This window comes from Dipteris shenzhenensis, chromosome 10, assembly GCF_047967505.1.
Source record: "Dipteris shenzhenensis isolate YYH24624 ecotype China chromosome 10, Dip_SZ_1.0, whole genome shotgun sequence".
Taxonomy (NCBI): domain Eukaryota; kingdom Viridiplantae; phylum Streptophyta; class Polypodiopsida; order Gleicheniales; family Dipteridaceae; genus Dipteris; species Dipteris shenzhenensis.
The window spans coordinates 39,165,426-39,183,909 of NC_141605.1; positions in this window are offsets into that span (position 1 = coordinate 39,165,426).

Here is an 18,484-nt window from a genome sequence, read left to right on the forward strand (position 1 = left end):
GGGGCATTCCAAAATCCGAACCACATAACATTGCAGACATAGACCCCCTTAGATGTGATAAATGTTGTTTTGGGCTGGTCTTCCGGAGCCATTCGGATTTGGTTGTTCCCGCTATATCCATCCAAGAAGTACACCTCGTGCCCTGCCACTTCATCAAGCAGTGAATCCATATAGAGCAAGGGGAATGGATCAGGAACCGTGGCTACATTCAGCTTGCAGTAGTTGACACAAATTTGCAATTTCTTTTTTTTCTTTGGCACAATGACAATCGGGGAAATCCACTCCGGATTATCAATCGGTGCAATGAATCCCACCTGCAATAAGCACTCCAGTTCTTCACGCACTTACTTGGCCACGTGTGGATTCATACGATACCTTTGTATCTTTATCGCAATGACATCTGGTTTGAGGTTAACCTGGTGTTGGTAAAACTTTGGATCCAGACCCTTCATATCCGCATAGTCCCAAGCAAACACATCGGAAAATTCCCGCAATGGGGCAATGAATTCGCTACGGAATTCAGTTGTCAACAAAGTGCTGACTTTGACTGGTTTAGATGTGCCATCTGCTCCTAGAAAAACCATATCAAGAGCATCCTCTTGAATGCACGTGGCTTTGCTCATGCGTTCTTCAAATTCCCTCTCCTGCTGCAGGAGGTCCCGTACATCCAATTATAGTGCACCTTGTTGGCAGCATTCTCTGTAGTCGGATAGTACACCAAGTTGACCTCTCCATCCATGATGAGCTCGCTTACAAAGTGATATTGAATCTCAATGTGTTTTGTGCGAGTGTGGAACACAGGGCTCTTTGCAATTGCCATGCAACTTTGATTGTCACATGATAACTGCGTAGGCTTGTTCTGCACTACACCCATGTCCCCTAAAATCCTCCTCAACCACACTACCTCACAAGAAGAAAAACATGCTGATTTGTACTCAGCCTTGGTAGAAGAAAGAGCAACTGTAGGTTGCTTCTTGTTGACCCATGACACAGCTCCAGATCCAAGTGAGAAACAAATCAAGTGTGCCTTTGATGTATTTCAGCACCCGCATCCCTACCCTCCAATGGTTCTCCCGAGGCTTATTGGAAAACCTGCTTAGTACACCAGTTGCAAAACTGATGTCTGGCCGTGTGTTGCACAAGTAAATCAATATGCCCACAAGCCATCTGTACTTTGCTTCATCCACTTTAAATGGTGATGAATCCTCGTTTGAGAGCTTATTGGAAAACCTGCTTAGTACACCAGTTGCAAAACTGATGTCCGGCCGTGTGTTGCACAAGTAAATCAATATGCCCACAAGCCATCTGTACTTCGCTTCATCCACTTTAAATGGTGATGAATCCTCGTTTGAGAGCTTCACATCAACCTCCATATGGGTGCCAATTGTCTTGCACTCAGCCATGCCAAATGCCTTTAGTATCTCTCCAGCATACTTCAGCTGTGAGATGAAGATCTGTTTTGGCTCTTGGGTGGTAGCAAGCTAAGGGTGTCCACTTTTTGTTCACTCCCCAATCTTAAGGAGGTGGAAAAACAAGCTTTTTAGCACTCAAAAATGCAAATCTCACCTACTTCCCTATGGATCTAGTCTTTGAAGTCTTCTGACACAACATCACACTTGCTATTGTGCACACAATCGTATAGTCTGATCGAAAATTCGATGCACACACAAAAAATTTCTTTGTGTCACACGGCATGGTTCCAGGGTGGTCACACGTTTGTCACGAACAAAGAGTGTCATATAAAATTCTAAATTTCTCACTCATTTTAGATTAAATGTTATTGAAACTTTGTAAGTGGTCTCTTTGCATTATGTAGAGCTTAACTTGATTTATTGGTAATTTTTTGAATGATTTATCTAATTATAAATAATTATTTATAATAAATAAAGTCATAAAATACATGCATTTTAGTAGCACACCACATTTTTTTAGTATTTTGAATAATTAAGCAAATCCAATTCGGTGGAAGGTTAGTAGGCACATAAGGGTGTGTGGTTGAATCATCAAATCCCAAATCCAACGGTTAGATTTAGGAAGATTGAAGTTTAATTTTTACTTTTACTCCTCAGAGGATCAACAAAGAATATTAAAAATAAATCTAGTAATTCTCAAACATAACCAAACATTTCAAAAATGTCAATATTTTTAGTCCTATGCATGATGAATAAGGGGAAAAAATTTTGGTTAAATTTGAGTAAGGGAAACGTACGATATGGCCTCCAAGAGTTAAATCTCCCTTTTGTGGGGGAAAAAGGGCCACCCAAGCCTAATACCAAGACAAGGTAGGCTTGGTATTAGGCTTGGTGAGGTAGGCTAGGAGCATCACTGACCCTAGTGGCAAGCCTTTGGAGTTTGCATGCTGCCCATGTGGAAGGCTGAGTCATCAAAACCATGCCACGTTGTTAGACCACGTGGTGCCATCTCATCAAGCAGATGTGACATCACTCCTTGCCATGTCACCTTACATTGCCACACGTGCTGCCACATGTGCCACCTCATCATTCCACATCATCAGCCATGTGATCACACAATGCCACCTTGGCATACCTCCTCTCCTGGCCACGTCACCAATCCTCCACCTCAATTTGCCATGTCATCTACCACCTCATGAATGCCAACTCATCATGCCACATCATGCCCAGTACCACATCATGACCATGCAAGAAGAGACTATATTACCACATCATGACCATGCATGGTGCCACATCAGCCAGATGTATACACATGACGATGTGCGATGCATACAATACCTCGATCGAGGTATGTATGATGGGGGAGGCATAGAATACCTCGTTCGAGGTATGTGACCGAGGACACATAGAGATACCTCGATCGAGGTTCATACATACATGCATGCGCAATGCACTAAATACCTCGATCGAGGTATACCTCGATCGAGGTATAAGATCTGATCGCGGCTCTGGGCATAGCAGACCTCTCCACCAAAACTAAGCCAATTAGTATCAATCTTAGCACCTCTCCACCAATAATAATGAAGAGCAATCTAAGAGCAATCTAGTGGATGAGTTGAGGCTCTCTATAAGACACCACGTTTTGGTTCATTTCACCCATTCTTAGCCATTCTTGCCTCCTCATCACTTTGTCACACCTTCCATCCTACTTTCATTGAGAATGGGTTCTCAAAGCCGTAGAGCTAGTAGACGTGAAAGATGTAGGAACCCCCCCCCAAATCTCATTGACGAGGAGCGCAAGCGGAAGGCTCGTGAGCGCAAGAGAGCCTCTAGAGCTCGAGCTCGCGCTGCCACCACTGATCCACCTCCAGCTCTACCTCTACATCCCACCTCCACCCCCACCCCCACCTCCATTGTCCCCCCATGCTCATCCGCTCCCCTACCTCTAGCCTCCGCCCTTCCCCTAGCCACCTACATTTTGGCCTCCACCTCTACCTCTTCCCCCTCCACCCTCCCCCCTCCCCCTCCCCCTCCCCCTCCCCCCGCTCCGCTTGGCGCCTCCCTTCCCCCGTCCACCCTACCATCTCCCATTGATCCCGTTGCCCCACCTTGCAGCAGCAGTGTTGCTTCACGACGTGACTTGCCGAAGTCCACTATCCGTCGTCGTACTAGCAAGATCGTGCAGTCTTTTTTTTGTGACCTCACGCCAGCTTCGTAGTCTTCTCTTCTTACGTCCCTGATTGATCACCCTGACTTGGTAGAGTGTAGGAGGCTTGCTGGTCTTGGTGCACGTAGAGATAGGGTTGTATCTAGCGAGGTCCTTAGCAGTGTTCGACGTTCCTATGCTTCTATTAAGCATAGGAACTCCAGTGATGCCTTGGTAGCACGTCGTGCTATTGTGGCTGCCATTAGTAGACCTCATATGATAGGCCATGTGCGTACCGCTTCACGTCTTCTTCAGATTGCACCGCGCACATTGCGAGCAGGCATCATTAGGAGGCAGAGTCTAGAGGATAGTGAGACTGATGCTCTTTGGGCTTCGAGTGGTCGTGCACATCGCAGCGATCGATTGTTGGATGATTCCGCTAGGTCCTTCATACAACAGTTTTGGGAGGAGCATTGCAGAGCATCCCCGGTGTTCAAGAAGGCATTGCGGAAGAGGGTGTCACGCGGTGTGTACATTGAGCATGGTGCATGTTTTTTGGAGTGTACCCAGACTGAGTTGTACACTCAGTTTGTAGAGGCGCACCCGGAGTTCAAGATTGGGCAGAGGTCATTTGAGCGATGCAGGCCATGGTTTGTGCGATGCTCTCAGGAGCGTGACACATGCTGTTGTCGCTACCATGTGGATTTTGGATTGATGTATGACGTATTCTGTTCCCTTGATGGTCATAGGGGAGTGGTTCCTACTAGCCCTCGCGACTTCATTCATTCCATATTGTGTACGCGAGATGGTGATGCTTTATTCCACTCCCTTGATTGTGTGGAAGGCACGTGTACTTTGTGTGGTGACTTTGCCAGAGTGCCACGAGTTGCACTAGATACTTGTGATGTGCAGATGGTTTGTTGGCAGCAGTATGAGTACTGTACCTTGACATTAGATGGTGGTGCACAGTCGAGGAGGTTGCAGCTTGTGGGGAAGGAGACACCACGTGTTGTATTCATCGACTGTTTTCGAGGGAAGCTGTACCGCTACATACGCCACTCGCACACTGCGAAATGGGAGGATCGTCAGTTTCGTGCATGTTTGAGGACATTTCCTATAGGGGTGGTTGTCTCAGTGGTGGACTTTGCAGAGAATTACACCTTTGCACCACAGCATGAGATCCAATCGGAGTATTATTTCTCCGAACAGGTGACGTGTGATTGAGTATTGATTTTTTCCCCGCCTCATTATATTGAATTATTTCAATAGTCATAATTTTTTATCAATGCCATATTGCAGGTTGCTATATTTGTGCACATTAGCTATCGTCATGCACAGGCTCATGTGGATGGCATTGATAGCACCATTGCATCATTGTGCAAGAGTATCACTTCTACATTAGTGATGATCGATCGCATGATGCCCATTTTGTGCAGCATTGCTTCACTTTGCATGATAGTTTCTTGAGGGATCATGGTGTCACATGGCAGCGGCGTTGGATCTGGTCAGACGGTTGCGGTGGTCAGTTCAAATCCGCTAGATAGTTTTATTGGTTCTGCAGATGGCACCGTGAGACAGGCATTCCGATCACATGGAGCTACTTCGAGACAGGGCACGGTAAGGGAGAGCACGATGGTGCAGGTGCTTGTGTGAAGCGTGCTTTGCGTCGATACCAGTTGCGTCACAGTGCCGATCGCTTCAAGGATGCACATGATGTGGTGCAGCCAGCACTTATCCACTAGTGCTACATCCTCGTTTCAGTCGCGTGACGATAGGGTGGTGAGCCGGTATTTTTGGTGCGTGGACATTGGGAGTCTTGATCGGTCGCGGCCTTTTGATTGTCGTTCTGTGCCTGGCACTCTTGATTTCCATTCCATCAGGAGCGTAGGTGAGTCTCACCCCGCGATCTTTTCTCGACGGTTTGCATGTTTTTGCTCTGCATGCATTGATGATGATTGGGGAGGGTGCTCCATGATACCATGGGCCGATCCATGGGTACGGCGAGTGCTTTCTCCCTTCCAGCCTTGGGAGGAGATACATGATGATCAGGATGCGGGATTCAGTTCCTCTAGAGATTATGACCAGCTTACAGATATTTTGCGTATTGGTGATATCTTCGCGGTTATTGCTTCGGAGGGCAATGAGGAGGGTGTGGATTATTACTTGTTGCGATGCTCTATGCTGAAGAGTGTGCTGAATGAGGATACAGTGGATGGGCATGGGATGCACTTTAATGCTCATAGCATGATCGTCGGTGGCCACTATTTTCAGCAGATATAGAGGCGTGGTCGCTATATTGAGTTCCAGGAGTACATGGTGGATCGGGAGGCATACATGTATTCTCATCTTGTTGTTGGGATCAAGATTACTTTGAGTCGTGTTCGCACTCGCAAGGCGACGTCCACTCCACGATGGCACCTTGCAGTGGCGGATCACGAGAGCATACTTGCAACTATTGGCATGAGAGCTGATCTTGAGGAGTAGCACATTACATATCATATTTTTTGGGATCATCAGTTGATCAGATTGATTTTTATTGGGTATCACTAGTTGATTACACTTTTTTGTATTCGATATGTATAGGCTCACTGTGTGACCGTACCATTGTAACTTTCATGGACTCATATTTTGTATTTCACTATGATGGCTGTATACATGTTCATACACATCATTGTATTAGATTCTATTTTTAACATGATGTCCGATGTCTTCTCAATGGGATTTGTTGTGTTTGTAATACAAAAAATTGTTTATTAGTTGCAATGTTGTAATTTGTTTTGTGCATTAGGACATTTTAAAAACGTGAAACACGCGTGTGGACTTATCTGTTGGGAATGAAACTTCGCACGACTCTTAGGCCACCCTAGACATACATCCACGCAAGATTTGGTCTCCAACTTATTTGGTATGCGCCACGTGGAAGGTATAATGCGTACATTTTTACAATCCCTACTAGCACGACTACGTGTGAGAAATGGCGCACGTACTAACCAAATACGCGTGTGGACTTATCTGTTGGAAATGAAACTTCGCACGACTCTTAGGCTACCGTAGACGTACATCCACGCAAGATTTGGTGCCCAACTGATTTGGTATGCGCCACATAGAAGGACAGTTGCGTACTTTTTTACAATCCCTACTAGCACTCGTGACTACGTATGAAAAATGGCGCACGTACTAATGAAATACGCACGTGGACTTATCTGTTGGGGACGAAACTTCACACGCCTCTTAGGCTACCCTAGACGTACATCCACGCAAGATTTGGTCTCCAATTGATTTGGTATGTGCCACGTGGAAGGACAAATGCATACATTTTTACAATTTCTACTAGCACGACTAAACCCTAAACCCTAAACCCTGGACCCTAAATCCTAAACCCTGTTGGGTACGAAACTTCACACGCCTCTTAGGCTACCCTAGACGTACATCCACGCAAGATTTGGTCTCCAACTGATTTGGTATGCGCCACGTGGAAGGACAAATGCATACATTTTTACAATTTCTACTAGCACGACTAAACCCTAAACCCTAAACCCTGGACCCTAAATCCTAAACCCTGTTGGGCACGAAACTTCACACGCCTCTTAGGCTACCCTAGACGTACATCCACGCAAGATTTGGTCTCCAACTGATTTTGTTTGCGCCATGTAGAAGCAATCCCTACTAGCACGACTAAACCCTAAACCCTAAACCCTAAACCCTGGACCCTAAATCCTAAACCCTGTTGGGGACGAAACTTCACACGCCTCTTAGGCTACCCTAGATGTACATCCACGCAAGATTTGATCTCCAACTGATTTTGTTTGCGCCATGTAGAAGCAATCCCTACTAGCACGGCTAAACCCTAAACCCTAAACCCTAAACCCTGGACCCTAAATCCTAAACCCTGTTGGGGACAAAACTTCACACGCCTCTTAGGCTACCCTAGACGTACATCGACGCAAGATTTGGTCTCCAACTGATTTTGTTTGCGCCATGTAGAAGCAATCCCTACTAGCACGGCTAAACCCTAAACCCTAAACCCTAAACCCTGGACCCTAAATCCTAAACCCTGTTGGGGACGAAACTTCACACGCCTCTTAGGCTACTCTAGACGTACATCCACGCAAGATTTGGTCTCCAACTGATTTTGTTTGCGCCATGTAGAAGCAATCCCTACTAGCACGGCTAAACCCTAAACCCTAAACCCTAAACCCTGGACCCTAAATCCTAAACCCTGTTGGGGACGAAACTTCACACGCCTCTTAGGCTACCCTAGACGTACATCGACGCAAGATTTGGTCTCCAACTGATTTGGTTTGCGCCACGTAGAAGCAATCCCTACTAGCACGACTACACGTTAGCGTACCACCAAAGTCAAAAGAAAATAGTAAAATTAAATTGTGGCCTAACATGTCACACCTTCCTTGTACTCCCATACATGAGTAGAGTTTAAAAGGGAGAAGTGGGATTGTTAATATGTGTATATTTTTTTGGTGCATAGCCACAACAACCCTTTCTTTTTACATAAACCAAATACCAACACTTTTCCTTATACCAACCGCCAATCCTTTCTCTTGTACATAAACCACTAAATGCAAAAGAAAATAGTGAAATAAAATGGTGGGCTAGCATGCCACACCTTCCTTGTATTCCCGTATACATGCATTAATTGCCAATTGTGTTGATTTCTCTTCTTTATGTTCATTATCTTTTATACATGCATAATAATTACATTGGTGCATTGGCAAATGTCATATTAAGGAAATTGAAATAGTCCTTAGAAACTTGGAAGGCATATGCGATTGTGATTTGGAAGGCACATGTGATTGTGGTTCGAATATGACAAATAATTAGGTCTTGTTTTCTTTGATCACCAATTAGCACAAGTATTGTTAACAATAAGAGACAAATTAAACACTGAGTCATAATAAATAACAGCAAAATCATGCAAAGGACAAGTCTAACTCCATTTTTGAAAAAAATCCCCAAAAAATTTATATTTTTTAAAAATTGTAGGGACAAAATATACGCTTCATGTCAATAATATTAAAAAACTAGAATTGTGAAAAAAGAATGCATAAAAGAATTTCTACACCCTACAAACTAAGCATGTCCACACATTAGTGATTTCTCGAATTTTTTCCTTTTGTCATGTTGTTTAAGTATCTCTAGATCACACATTCCCTCAAGTTCATTGGTGTTGAAAGAATTTTTTATCAATTGATTTACACATAGGTAACAACATTGCCCTCGGAGTCATGGATAAGTTTTGTACCAATATACATTTCTAGAATACTTTTTGTAAATAGCATAAATTGAAAGTTGGTAAAATTGATGTTACTTTAATATCTAATTTCATTTGATGAAACAATTTTACATTGGGCTATGGCATTGTCTAAAAAAAGTAATTTTCTTTTTATACAAATTAGTTTATCAAATGGTTGAATTTCAACATATTTTGATATTAAGATCGGAAGGCTAGATTTGGAAGCATGAATATGACAATAGTTGTCTTTTTGAAAAATTGATGAAAATTTGGATTTTGAAACACACTTTATTGACAAACATGAATAGAATAAAATTTTTGTTTAAAAAATAAAAAACTTTTATCAGCAAAATAAAAATTTCATCCAAAAAAAGATGAATTTTGATATGTTTAATGTTTAATGTTTGCAATTAATGTTTAATGTTTACAATTACTTCACATGGCATTCTTTTTTAAATACCTTATGTATTAAACAAACTATAAACTGAGATAAACTGAGATAAACAAAGTGTGAAGAACATCATGAAAGTACGAAAATGCTCATACATCATAAAAGTGGGAACAATATCATGAAAGTACCAAAATGAATCTGTACATCATCATCATCATGCTGCAAAAGTGCATCCCTATACAAGAAACGTGTGAAGCCTAAACAATCAATCTGAATCTGAATCTGATAACTCTACATATGATCCTCTAGTGGAACGCTGACGTGGCTCCTGTATGACTCGCTGCCCAACCGTCCGCTGTGTGCCCTCAGGCAATGCCGGCTCAGATGGGCCAGCCTCATCACCTGCATGAGATGGGCCAGCCTCATCACGATGAAGAGGAGGGCATGCTGCACGCGCCACTGCTGCCATCTCTGCCTCCCTCGCCTCCTCTATGTACGCGCGTCTCAGCTCCCATAGCCGTGCATCTGCGAATACTCGTGCCTCAAATCCAGCGCGAGTAATCGTCTCTACATGTGAAAGACGCAGGTCTCGGCCCCGCCCTAGCTGCTGCTCCACCCACTGCTGCAATGATGTCTGCAGCTCTGCCTCTCGCTCAATCCGGCGTGCCTCCTCCGCTCGTGCCTCATCACCTGGCATGAAATCACCGTACGAAAAGCGTCGTGGAACGCATGATGCAACCACCGATGTATCCGCACCCTCCTGCATCAGCAATGCTCTCTGTGCCTCCTCCCTGTAGTGCTCTGTCAAGACTACACGGGCGAATGGATCAACAGCCTGACGATGACCAGGATATAGATCATCCATGCCCAGTCCTCTGTATGTCGCCACATCAATGTCGGCAAAGCATACAGGGCACACTGAACGTGCCACCATGTGGCGGGTCATGCAGTGGAGATGTGCGATGTGGCCGCACCCTAGTCCAAACCACCCTACTGTGTCAAAGTCCTCGTGGCAGAGGACACAAGTGGCAGTAGGAAGCCTCGCTACGACTGCTGCGTCTATGGGTGTCCTAGTCGGCACATCTACAAGAGGAGCAGGGTATAGGGCCACACTGGGGTCGATCCTATGGCGCGACGGATCACGACTAATATGCCTCAGCTGCAAAATATAGTGCTCTGCGCGATGGTATGCTATGCGTGTCCGAATCCTCTGCTCCTCCAAATCTGTCTGCAACAGTCGTACGCGAGACTCCATCTCCTGACGCAATAGATGTGCCTGCAATGCAAACATGTCGCGTACATGGTGAGAATTAACCAAAAAACTTCAGTTCAAAACACGCTACAAAAAAATAAACTAACATAATCAAAATAACTAACCTCGTCCCTAGACTCGGCCAACACAGCCTCCAACTCTGCAATCCGTCTGTCTCGAGCCTCCAACTCGTGCTGAGGCGCCGTAGATGTGGGAGGTGGTGTAGATGTGGGATGCTCCATCGATGATCGAGGTGGGGGAGGTGGAATCGCAATAGATCTCGATAGGGCCGAGACCATGTGCTGTAAGGATGATGCCACTGAATGAACATCCCCCCTAATCTGTCCTCCCACCGCTCGCAATGCCGGTGCAGGGATGGTGTGCAACTCTGGTCCCTCGCGTCGACGCCGACGAACACCTACAATCTGATGCTCCTGATGCCCCATCCTACCATGTCCCGCTCCTGATCCTGGACGGGTACTGAGGTAGTCCACCCGATGACCAAGGACAAACTCAGCGTAAAGCTGCATGGCAAACGACCTGGCTATCTGGCGGTTGTGAGGCAACCGACCACCATTCGCAGCAAGATATCTCGGATAAATGTGTGCTGCTATGATGGGGTGCCTACACCGTAAAATATGCAAGGGGAGCCCTGATCGTGGTCGCTGGCCCTCGGTGTGACCATCCCAAAACATGTCGTCCAAGGCCTCCCTGTGATGTGACTCCCGCTCAAACAACTGTCGAATCGCTCTCCAATCCAAGCCACCACCAGTGATCTCCGCCTCGGCCTGTGCCTGAAAGCTATCCACAACGTCCTCAACTGTCTCCAATCGACTCAGAGCCTCAATAACTGAATCCAGGCTCGCAACCAAGTGAGGGGGTGCCCTAGCATCCTGCAGTGCCCTCATCTCAGCTCTCAGCATCTCTATCTGCATACGAATAGTGGTGCTAGAACCTGTGCGCTGGCTGGCGCATGCACAAAAAAAACACATGGAAATTAATATTCTATTTGGGTAATGAAAATAATATTCTATTCAATATGACTTATAATCTATTTACGTAATGAAAACTATTTGTACGTACTCCTTGATGAGGTAGATCCTATGCACCTACCGGTAGATGGGCCAAATGTGTGGCTCAATATTAAGGACAGATAGTGGAGAGGTTTGGTTAATAAGACCTTCTTTGAATGCTTTACTGCCTTGGGTTTGCAATAGATATGGAGGAGATAGAAGGATACCTAATACATTACTTTGAATGATACACAAGCAAGGCGCATCTAGTATTTCTTGGACTACACATTAAAAAAGAGAGCGGGTTCACACTACAGACCTTTTAAAGCGAGAACTTTGAGAAAATAATTAAGCCTTTTCAATATTATCTATTTTGGTTGGGCAATCCAACTCAACTAGTGGCCATTCCTATAGATCATCACTTGGTTCAAGACATTTTGTATAAGACTCACTCGACTTCTAGTTGTAAAAATAGTTTTGGAATGAGATCATCCACATACGTAGCAATAACAAAGGGCACAAGATCCCTATAAGAGGATTCAAAAACTTTGAAAATTAAATTCTTGGATGTCCCTATGCAATGGGAAGGGTTGCATACGATAACTAATGTTAATTTTGGTTGAGCTCAAGTAATAAGCGTCACCGTTGCCTATGGTTGGACTAGCAAGAAAGAGACCATCCTTGCTTACAATGAAACTAGCATATAATTCCTTGAGCATGTGGTTGACATTCCATGTGTGACATAGTTTCAACGAGGGAAAGGAGATATGTAGCATCCGCACTATTTTGGTTATGAGGTGGTTCACGTGATTATTGATACAAAGTCTTTTTGGGAAAACATCTTAGTCATTTGTAAAAGACAAGATAAATGTTGTTAACATTAGTCATAGGTTTCCCTACGGTGCAAAAAGGAATGTATGTGTGCCACATGGCGAGCTGCCATGTAGCAAACAACATGGAATGGGATGCTTCAAATGTCGACTCTTGAAGGTTATGGAGTTCTCTCTCTCTTAAGTCTCTTATCTATGATCATTAAGGGATGATTAGGAGAGATTCAGTCATTAACAGGCTCTATTTGAACTTACGTCTATAGTTGATCAAAACACTTGCATATATTAGCATGAATGTGGAATGAATATAGATCCACTAGAGTCCCATGTGCAATGAATGTTAGGTATTCTAGTTAAACTTTCAGTTTCTCTATGGCGTATTTCTTTCTTCTTATCAGATCTCTAATTTTTGGTAGGTCTGCAATGATTCCACTTTTATGCATCTCCTTTAAAGAACTAAGGTTTAGATGACCAAACCTCTCATGCCACAGCTTAGTGTTGCTCACATCGGCTCGAGCATTGAAAGCTGAGAGTTCGTAGATGTTGTTGTGCCGTGTACGTTTACCAACGACCTTCCCTTGAAGATCTAAAATCTGTGTGCCATTCTTATCGAAGTGAACTTTGAGGTCCCGATCCGTGATTGCAAAAACGGACAACAAGCTCCTCTTGATATCTGGCACATAAAGAACATTAGACAACTGTTTTACAACTCCATATGACTTGAGAGCAATCGTACCTTTTCCTTTTGCTGGACATTTTGCATCATTGCTGACTGCTACCAAGATGTCATTCCCTACTGGATGTAGAGAGGTATACCAATCCTTCCGACTGGTCATGTGGCGTGATGCACCATTGACAATAATCCAAGGTTCTTCTGCAGGTACATGAACTACCTTTGTGCAAATCTCCTCAATTGCTACGAACAGCTCTACTGGTACTGCCTGCATGCTATTGCTGGACTCTTTCTTTATTCCGTTCTTCTCATCTGCAATCTTCTTCTGGCACTCATTCTGCTTGTGCCCTGCCTTGTTGCAATAGAAGCACTTGATCTTCTTCTTTCTCTTTTTATCATCAGAAGAAGATGGGTTACCAGAGTCCTTACTCTTACCTTTCTTTGATCCCAGCCGAGAAAGCCGAATCTTCTCCAGTCCTCGTCTTTTAATGCATCTCCTCCTCCAGAAGCATTGCGCTGAAATCCTCAAAGTTGAGGGGCGGAATTTTGTTCTACGTATTCAGCAACGTAACAAGACCGTCGTACTTTGGTGGGAGAGTCTGTATGCACCTTCGTGCTAGATTCTCGCTGGTGATGGTGATGTCAATCGCAGTCATCTGCTGATCGCGCAGATTCTTCACCCTGGTGATGAACTTCTTTGCCGTTTCAGACTCAGATAGTTTCTCATTCGCGAGTTGAGTCTCCAGATTCTGAATCTGTGTCTGATTCGTGGTCTCATACTGATTTTTTAAGACCGTCCATGCCTCCTCCACTGTGGTGACATGTTGAATTAATGCCATGACAGAATCACTTACACTGCAGACAATAGAACACAGCGCATCTGCATTTCTTCTTGTCCATGCGAGAATCTCATTTGCAGTTGGTACTATCTGTTGTCCTGCATTGGCTGGATTCGGTCTCGCAACCACTGGCTTCACGTCCACCCCAGTAGAAGTATCCCAAAGCTCGTATGCGCTTAGGATGCAGAAAGTAACCATATCTGGGAAGTCATATGTCCATGCCAAGGATTTGATTACAAACAAAAAGCTTTAGATAATGGAGGAAGATTCTAAGGACGAGAGAATGCATCCACCAACGGAGTTAAACATTCAGTGCAACTATTGTCATAAGTTTGGACACTATGAAAGAGAATGCTGCAAGAAGTAGTATGACCAAGGCAGTTAGTCCAGTAGCAATCAAGGGAATTCTGCGAAAGAGGAAATCATCGTGGTGGACATTCTAGTCATAGTCATTATGCAAATGAACATGGGGATATGTTTCTTGCAAACGAGGAAATGCAGAAGACTGATATAGTGTATCTAGTGACTGATTGCAATTCAAAAGAGGATTTTAGCTATCAAATCAACCAAGTAGATCAAGATCCTTGGTACATTGATAGCAGTGCATCATCGCATATGACAAAGCATCAAGAATGGCTCACAGAGATGAAACCATTAGAAGGTCAGAATAATGTCATCTACACGGCAGATAATACACCGAATTCAATTTAAAGGACATGCATTATCCCTATGAACAATTTCACTGGTACGAAAGGATTGGTGAAAGATGTACTCTATGTTTCGAAGCTCAGCAAGAACCTCTTGTCAGTAGGTCAAATGATGGAACACAACTACTGAGTGATCTTCGACGGAGATGAATGCACTATCAGAGACAAATCCAGAGGATTTTAGCTAGTACGAAAAGCAGTTAAGGAAGGACGCTTGTTCAGAATGCTAGTATAGTACCAGATTCTCATGCCATGTTAGCTCAACAACAATAGATGCCACTTTCCGCAAAATGGCACAAGAGATATGGACATGTCAATTTCAAAATCTTGATAGAGTTCAGGAATCAAAATATTGAAATTGGGATTCCTAAGCTATAGTTTCTTGGAAAAGTTTGCGAAGCATGTTGCTTCGACAAACAAAATCAAACCAACTTTGGCAGAAGCACCTCTCGAGCAAGAGGTATTCTTGATTTGATACATATAGATGTATGTGGTTATACCTAGACCCGCAGCATCAATGGTTCACTTTAGTACTTGGCCTTCATTGACAACTACAGCATATATTTTTGGGTCTACTTTCTAAAAGAGAAATCTGAAGTGTTTTCCAGATTTCAAGAATTCAAAGCCACACAACATGGCCGGGCGTCGTCACGATAATGATGGGGATATTGACCTCAATGTGGAGATTAACAATTTCTTTAATCACAAAAATAATAACAGACAAGGAAGACGCCCCCTCGACAAACTCAAACTTCCCAAATATAATGGTAGGGGCGATCCAGCCCGATTCCTCCAGCATTTTGATGCCGCATGCCAAGCAGGTGGAGATCAATCCAATGAAACCAAGGTCGCCTGTTTCCCCATGGCCTTAACCAATGAAGCATTAGAATGGTACCTAGACCTCCTAGTGGAAGAGAGAGACACATGGGGCCTTCTTCAAATAGAATTCAAGAGGCTATTTCAAATCGAGATACTACAAGATGATCCCACCCTCCAACTCAGCAAGATCAAACAAGGCCGTTGAGCAGATGTACACACGTACCTGGGCAAGATGAAGAGATTAATTGCCAAATGTGACCCACGCCCCAATGCAAAGTACCTCACGGCCTGGTTCATTGCAGGACTAAGGAAGACAATTCGGAAAGACATGGAAAAGATTAGTAGCTACGAAACATTCACTGCTGCTCATGTGGCAGCCATTGACATTGAGGATGGCATGACTGACTCTAACACCAGCAGTGATGATGGAAGATCCAGTGCACGAGATAAGTTTTCTAAAAAGGGCAAATCCAAGTCCACTGCTGAAATGTCAAATGAAGATCACCTAAAGGCCAAGCTAAAAGAAGAAATGATGCAGCCCATGGAACAAAAGCTTCACTTGTCTCAGCTGCCACCTCAGACTTATCCACGACGAGAAAATGTATGGTGCCCACACTGCATGGCCACGAGATAAGTTTTCTAAACAGGGCAAATCCAAGTCCACTGCTAAAATGTCAAATTAAGATCGCCTAAAGGCCAAGCTAAAAGAAGAAATGATGCAGGCCATGGAACAAAAGCTTCACTTGTCTCAGCTGCCACCTCCACGACGAGAAAATGTATGGTGCCCACACTGCATGGCCAATCACATAGCAATTGAATGCTCGGTCCTAAGAGCCAGGATCACTGCACAAGCAAATCCACCACCAAGGTTGTGATGCCATATCTGCGTCATCGGTGGCCATGATGAAAATAGTTGCATCTTCAACATGCGCAACAACCTGCCTCAACCTCAACAATGTGATCATGGAACCATGGACCACATTCTGATGCTCAGATGTATCATCCAGGAGGCAAGGTCACGGAAGCAGAGGGTTTATTGTTGCTTTGTGGATTTTCGCAAGGCATTTGACACGATCCCGAGAGCCCGCCTCATACGGTGCCTACAGGACTTGGGTTATGACCAGGAGATCATTTGGGCTATCATGGCACTTTACGAGAGAGTTTCTAGCAGAGTTCGGGTAGGATCCGGGTGGACAGACGAGATCATGAGTACCATCGGGGTCAAACAAGGGTGTCCTTTGAACATTGCCTACCTTGTTTGGCCTCTACATTGACGAGCTTGAGACAGTGATGCAGACACAGGGGGGTGTAGGTTGCTCTCTTGTGAGCATGTTGATCCAGATTTTGCTCTATGTAGATGACGTGGCTCTCTTGTCTTCCTCAGCAGAGGGGCTTCAGAGACACCTAGATGCACTATAGTCCTTTTGTGAGTCTCATGATTTGAAGGTCAACCTAGGTAAAACCAAGGTCATGATCTTCAATACATCTCGAGCCATCATGCGTCAGGAGCAGTTCACATTTGCGGGGTCATCTGTTGAGATAGTTTCATCATACATTTATCTTGGGGTTATCTTCTCTGGACCGAGCTTCACTATGAGACCCGCGATGCAGGCACGCTTGAGTAGAGGGTATGCCTCATTGGCCAAGCTAGAGAGGCAGTGCTTCTGCTCACACTTTTAGGATCCACGCACCAAGGGTTGCTTTTTGACTTCTTGGCTCGCCCAGCGGGGATGTACGGCAGTCCTTGTTGGGGGCCAGACTTGTCGGATACAGAGTGGCCCCATGTGGAGTAGCTTCAGGTTCTCATGCTATCACGGATGATTCGTTGTAAGTCATCCATTCCTCACCAGATCATTCAGGCTGAGTTTAGGTCACCCCCTTTACAGCTAGATGCTGCATTTCAGGTCATCACATATCTGTACCAAGTTAGGGAATATGGGGATTATACCTCGGGGCGTAGCAGGCTACCATGGATAGCTCTATCCTTTTCTATGGCACTTGCAGCAGGAGGAGATCAGAGGTGCTGGTATGCACGTACAGAGAGATGGTTTGAGCGACTGGGGCTCCACATGGATAGACTACCTCCCTTCCAGTATAGCATGGATGCTCCATTCTCTCCCCTCTTATCACACGAGGTCAACCAGGTTATCCATGAGGATCTACTATAGCTACACACTTTTTGGACCTGGTTGGAACCGAGTGAACTCCCAGTGAAGCTTAGGTTCTACAGAGATCACTTCTTACATATCACAGCGAGGGGTTTCATTGACCCACCAGGATACACATAGATTCACCTACCCCACTCGATGAGGATCTCTCTTGGGCAGTTCCTGGTCTCTTCACACTGACTTCGCATCGAGAGCGGCAGAGTAGAGCGACTACCCAGGGAGTGGCGCATATGCACACTATGTGACATATACAGGAGGTTGAGACAGAGGAGCATTTCATCTTCAGGTGTCCTGTGTACTATGAGATCCGAGGACATTTCCACTGCCTCTTCAGAGATAGTTATGGGATTTAGCCCATTTCCTCTCCTACCCAGACCAGCGGTGTTTGGTAGGTTTCATTCATGAGGCACTTAGACACCGCGAGAGGATACTCTGAGTACGGAGACAGGAGCAGACTTCTTCCTCGGTTGATCCCTCTCAGATCTCTATCACGGAGTTCTTTCAGCTAGATCACATGGACCCCAACGAGATGAGGCCTCGACATGACTGTGACCCGGAGTCCGTGACCCGACAGCTCAAACAGAGGGTCGACACACAGATCACACTTGGAGACATCCCCTCCTTGTTTAGAGTTGGAGCCCGACCGACGGGGGTCATAGTAGCCCTGGTTAGACGTAGAGCTATGACCAGGAGACGTGCCAAGACCGCACCTCTGAGTGGCCGACAGCACTCTATTGCCAACTTCATGCCTCCACTGCCTCATCCATCCTGATATCTTGCTATTGCTGGGGGGGATGATGATATTGATGATGATGTTGAGATTGATATATAGTCGACCATCGACATGACTATGTTGTACTTAGGACTTAGTGCTGCCATTCTGCATTTTTTGCATTTTTTGCATTTTGCATTTTGCATTGGTATGGATGCTTGTTTAGTAGCTCCACTACCACAGCTCGTTGTATCAGGATTTTCATAGTCTC